Here is a 6,554-nt window from a genome sequence, read left to right as displayed (position 1 = left end):
TGCTTAGATCATCGAGATCCCCTTTGTCCAGAGCAACACATGCTGTGAGATTCCTACGCACACATAAAAACTGACGACGACTTTATCTAACTGACGACTTTATAATGACATATATAAATAATTTGTTGGTTTATTCTTATAATTTATAGCTGGATTTCAAAATTTCTTTAGACCTTGTTTGGGTATATGGGATTCATTCCAGATCAGGAATAATAGATATAACAATATATTAGTGATAGGTATGACAGAAAATTTGAATTTATTTTGGGTCGGACACTAATTGCAACAACATAGATTTATGATATGTAAAACAAGAGATCGGGATTAATTCCCCACCCTCGACTCGTGGATTGATTCTCGGTCTCTTTCTACTACACATCATAAGTCTATTTGTTGTAACTAGTTTCCATTTATTCCAGTCTTTTGTTGAACCATCATAATTTTCAGGTTATACTTGGAATGAATCCAATATAACCCAATTACCTATAGGGCCTTCACTGCACGCTCTACAGCACGCACAAGAAAAGGTAAAGGTGCATCGGATCGAACAGAGTTTACCAGCTGAAAGTCGTCGACTGGGTCCCTGACACCCACCTCTCACGTTTGGGTTACCCTGGTAATCATTGCCGCACTTGCAGACGTAGCCATGGGCGCCGCCTTCGGAGTCAACGCATTCGCTGTGCTTGCTGGCACAGCCGAAGTCGGGCCTCGCCGCCGCTTCCGCGCACGCCGAGGACCTGTCGAACGCCCAGTCCAGCACGGCCGGAACCACCACGGCGCTCACTTGGCCGAAGGCGAGCAGCGATATCTTCACCGTGTACGCGTTCATCCCATCGCGCCACCACGCTGTCTCCGCCACGAATAAGCTCGCGTAATCCGTCGCGATCCATGGCGAGACCCTTTGCTCAGCAGGGCCCCACTCGAGCCGCGTCCGGAACGAGCCGAGGCCGCCTCTCGGGAGACGCGCCTTGTAAGACCCGTCTAATTTCACTCGATTTTGACAAAATTATTGGTCAATTTATTACAATAAGAGCATGTGTTCGTCTCTTCACACACCACGTGCTAATCCACATCTAGATGCACTTGACCAATACAAATTGCCTAAAATAAAAGCAAATCCGATAGTCCCGGTATGCGCTCCATACCATGCCCAAGATTAAGCACACATACCGTTTATAGGAGATACATCACCAATAAACTATAAAGAGCAATTTTAATTATAAAGGAGTACAACAATTAATTATTACAAGTTCAACATAGCAGGGTTCAAATTACAAGCCTTGGGCTCACGAATAACATAAAAGAGATATGAAATTAAAGTTTAGTGTTTCAACATGCTCTCACGAAAGATATACTACGCGGAGGATAAATATATAAAACCGTAACAAAACAATGGTGTCTTGCTCAAGGGCCCATTCTGGCTCACCTACAACTTAGTTTACAAAGCAACATGAGTACAAAAGGTACTCGCAAGTCTTGCGCAAAATAAATAAACAAGGATCATGCAAGAGGCTCAAAAAGAGAATTTAAGGTTAAGTGATTATTGCGCAAGCATGAGCTCTCTAACCAATATCTACCTCTCTAGCAAAATTAATTAATCTTGCCCAACCCACCACTCAAGTTTTAGTTGATTAAGAGTAGAACAAGTAATTGACCATAAAGGTACCAAGAACCACTTCCAACATAATCGATCTTTCTACAAAGAATTCGACGGACAAAGAGCTTGCTTGTAATCAAGAGCGCGGCAATTCGAATTAATTTAAATCTTACAAGGGTGTACTACTTTACCCACACAGCATAAGGACCATGTGGCTCACCCAACCGATCACCTTGGATTAGGGGGTACTCATGTCAACCGTTCCCAACAAGGCTCAACCGTTGAGGGTACGCCTAGCTTGCGCGGAGAGTCACCTAGGTCCACCGGGGACACCCCTAAGCCTCTCTACATAGCCCCTTGGCCACGCATCTAGGACCAGGCCTCAATGACCAAGTCAAAGGAGTTAATTGGCTCATCCATTCCATTATTTTGGATATGTGGTAACACGATACATTGCTCAAAACCACGGACGGTACTTAAACGATTCAAGCGGACTATGCCTCAGAGACTCCTTTTTCTAGGCCCTAACATTCCGTCCAAATCACGAAACTAAACTTCCAACATAACCTAATCCGAACATGTGCGATCAAGGGTAAACAGTGGGTAAAAGTGATCCTAATCCAATAATTTCCCCTCACATTATGTACCAACTCTAACCATGGCTAAGCATCCACGCAAGTTAAGTAATAATTAACTAACAAGTGACAAGGACAAAGGTAAATAATCAAGTGAAGGTAAATGCATACAAGTAGGTAAAGGGCGGTGTTTGGTTACCACAATAATTTTTACGCACACGTTTCCCGAGAAAAAAAACTCGCATGCATGGAGTACTAAATAAAGTCTATTTGCAAAACCTTTTAAGGAATGGATGTATCTTTTCGAAACGAATCTAATGGCGGTAATTAGTTGATCATTTGCTACAGTGATGCTACAGTACCATCCTCTAATCACGCGGCCAAAGGTCTCATTAGATTCGTCTCGCGATTTACACGGGGTTGTGGAGGTGGTTTTGTAATTAGACTTTATTTAATACTCTAAATTAGTGGTCAAAGGACCAAAAAGTTTTCGCGAAAACTTTTACACCACAAACCAAACACGGCGAAGAATGCAATACATAACATACTATATATATAACTGAATAATACCCAAGTGAGATAACTAAATTGCATCAAATTAACTAGATGCAAGGGGTCATGCTTAGCTGCTTGCCTTGGTTTTCTTCGGGGTCCAGAACCAACTCAACACCGGGCTCGGGCTCAACGAACTCGCGTTGGTGGGCTCGATAGTCTCGCTCTCCGGCATCTCAGTCACTATAATGCATGAATGAGATGCATGCATTAGAATGATTTCATAATTGGTTCATGAATCATATAAAATGAAGAATGAATGGCACACATGCGATGATGCACAAATGTATTCATGCGATGACAAGTGATCACTAATGAACATGCGAGCAAGAAACTAGAGCAAGAATTAAGAAAGGCACTTTCAGAGCAAACATAAGTCATGAATTAAATTGAGCATGCAGAGGACATTACAAAGAGCACATGAAACTTGGATTTGCAGCAAAAACATTTTTTTTTGCAATTAACCATAAATATATCAATTTTCAATCACTCTAAACAAGATAAATAAAAAAGGACATGCAAACTTAATTGAACAAATCAGAGCTAACAAAACTAGTTTCACCATTTTATCACTTTTCAGCAAAAAGTTCTACATTAAACTATTTTCAAACAGAGCATACGAAATCACACTAAAACCTTAACAAAATCAGGTAAACATTAAAACAAGTTGTACTACTGGAAAGATAATTTCACAAGCAAACTAACAAAATTTAGTTTGGCATTTTTAGAGCAGTACACAATTAACTAAGCATTTAACTTACTTTTGCAACATTAAATCATAAATAAATCTACAACTTAGTAACTACAAAACAACATTTTTCCAGAGTAGGCCTAAGCAATACGAATCCAACAAAACAAGTTTCATATTTTTCCATGGTCTACACAAATTTCTACCTATTTTACAAATTCACAGCATCACAAATACACCAACACTACCGGAAACGGGCCGGTTGCCATGTGCCGGTTGCTTTGCCGTGTGCCATATATCGGGCGCACGACAAACATAGCCTTTGGGTCCAACACACGGCAAAGGCTATGTTTGCCGTGTGCCTGGCTGTCTGACACACTGCAAACATGGCCCACATGGCAAATGTGCTCATATGCCGTGCGCGCGCCAGGAGAATGCACGGCAAAAAAAAAACACACGGCAAAATTCAAAGTTTGTCGTGTGCTACAATTGTAACACACGGCAAAGATGAGGCACAGGGCAATGTTTTGTCAAAAAAACTTGATTCTGCCTTTGTAACTTTTATGGGTAACTTGATATTGTATGTGGCACTTTAAATTAGATTTTGGTATTTTTCTCGATCCTTTTGCTATATTTAAATTTTTTATTTCAATAAAATGAATTTCATAGAATAAGTGAAGTTTGAATTGCAATACTTTTACATAGTGTAATAATGAAGCAAAAAAATTATATTCACATCATGAGATCCCATGTGAGATCATATCCAAAAAAGGGATGAAAAATTTGAAGTTCTTGCTCATGAAACATTCCTTGGTACATGTGGCCCAATAGTTTTAAAATTCTATAAAAAACAAACATAGTCTAAAAAATATAAGATTTGTCATGGTATTATGATTTTATACGTGGATGCTATGGTAAAAATTTGAAAAGGTTTCGTACAAGTTTTCATCTGTACTCCTTATAAATCAAAGTACCTCGAGAGAAGATCTATAGAGTTGAGAAGAAGCCGTTGAGATTGGAAGTCAAAGTGATGATCAAATTGGTTGTTGATTTCAAAACTTTTTGTACATGCAATACATATCTTAGGATCTTTCATGCCAAAGTTTGGCTATTTTTCGGTTTTGTTTGATAATTTTAATTTTTTTGCAATTAAACAATATCATGTGATATACATTGAACTTTAGCTATATCTGCATAAAATAATGATTTTTTAAATATAATAATCAAACAAAAAATGCTGATTCAGATTTGTAAGATATTTAAAGTGTATTCAATAAATTTTATTTTAACACGATGTGGTTTAGATTAATAGATGCATTAGAACAATTTCTTTGCCGTACGTGTGCCACCTGATTAGGCACACGACAAATGTCTTTCTTTGCCGTGTGCCGGATCACGGGGCACACGGCAAAGGTGGCCCAAGCCCGCCGCCGGCAACGCTCGGACCCAGGCCGCCGCGTCCACCCCGCACACCTCGCCAAGCCGCTAGCCACGCCGCCCGCGCTCGCCGGTCCCACCGCTGCCCACGCCGCAGCAGCTCGCTTCTTTGCCGTGTGCCGGATCGTGGGGCACACGACAAAGGGGACGGCTTTGCCGTGGGCCAGATTGGGGCACACGGCAATGCACGTGCCCCTTATCCCTTTCAGTCTCACACACGCCACACACTCACTGAAAGGATCTCATATGTCGCCTAGAGGGGGGTGAATAGGCATTTCAATAAATTCTGCAAGTTTCAACTCTTAAAACAAATTGTCAGCCACTGACCGGTCAGACCAGTCTAACACTTAGATAGTGAATAGAGAGACAAACCGGTCAGACCGGTTTGGGTGGCAGGTGTTGACAGTCACTTACGACCAATTTTGACCGTCAACTCCTGCACGAAAAGGAATCAAAATGTGGAATAAATGCTAGAATAGATTTATTTACTAACGAATTCCATAGATGATGTTCTAGAATATGTGCAGGTGATTTCTAGCCAATTTTGTAGTACAATGGTGTGGTTTGATCCAAGACACAACGTTCCAGTGAATCAGGACACAACACGTGTCAGAATATGGAGTAGAGGGCCCACCAGAGCAAGAAACCAACAGTATAAAAGCTAAAACCTGTGTCAATGACAAGTGGGCCCAGCAAGGAACCCATGGACCAAAAGGGAAGGTTGGTGGGCCCACTGGGAGGCCGGCCGACTTGCTAGTCGGCCGCCCTGCCCGTGGGCCCCACCGTCTTAAACTGGACACGTGAAGAAAGCTGATTGGATGCTTAAGTCAGTTCACCAAGGATTAGCTGCAGAAGATGCCTCCCTTAGCTGTGGCTCCCTCCTATAAATACAAAGGGGGGGAGGGGGGAGAGAAATGAACACACACACATCACACCCTCTCAACTCACCTTCCTCCCTTGGAGCTTGAGGCCTTCATCCTATATTCTTAAGTAGACTAGGAGGTGTAGAAGAAGAGGAGGAGAGTGAGGAGGAGTCGGGGAAAGTGTCGGGTTTGTCGGCACTCTTGTCCGCTTGTACCTCGACGGATGCTTATTCGGTTGTAAGTGTTCGAGACTTTCTTTGTTTGTTTATTTGGAATTAGAGTTTAGATCGCAAGTTATCATCTCTGCCTTATATTAGTTGATGTGTATGTTAGCGAGTAGCATTTGATCTTAGCTCAAGACCCCATATAGAAAAGGGTAGTCTTGGCCAGGGCTAAGGTTAGTAGGGAAAGGCGTAGACGTGGTGTCTAGGCTGGACTATACCACTCAGTTGTCCAATAGTCCCACGATTTGTAGAGATTGCTGGCAGGTGGCGACAGCCCTGTTCGATCCCTAGTAATCCTCCACGTTCGGATATTGGGTAGAGCACTATTACTGGAGCAATCGGCTTGTATAAGCCGGTCGAAACCAGTAGCTCGAAGTATAACAGCGACATGATCTCTTCTTCTAGGCATATATTCTAGATATAGAAAGTCCCCTTTTCTGTCTTCTCCACACCGGCGTGTGTGTCCTTGGATGAGCCTGAGCCCGTAGATAGCGTACTCATGTTTCTCAGTGGATACGATACCCTGGAATACTCTTGGGTGAAAGCTACAACGGTATCCATACGCTTGCGGATTTTATTCGAGACGTTGTAAAATACCAACAAGCTTTCTGGCGCCGT

Source organism: Panicum virgatum, chromosome 3K (assembly GCF_016808335.1).
Source record: "Panicum virgatum strain AP13 chromosome 3K, P.virgatum_v5, whole genome shotgun sequence".
In the NCBI taxonomy this organism is placed as follows: Eukaryota; Viridiplantae; Streptophyta; class Magnoliopsida; order Poales; family Poaceae; genus Panicum; species Panicum virgatum.
Note: the sequence above shows the minus strand (reverse complement) of the source record.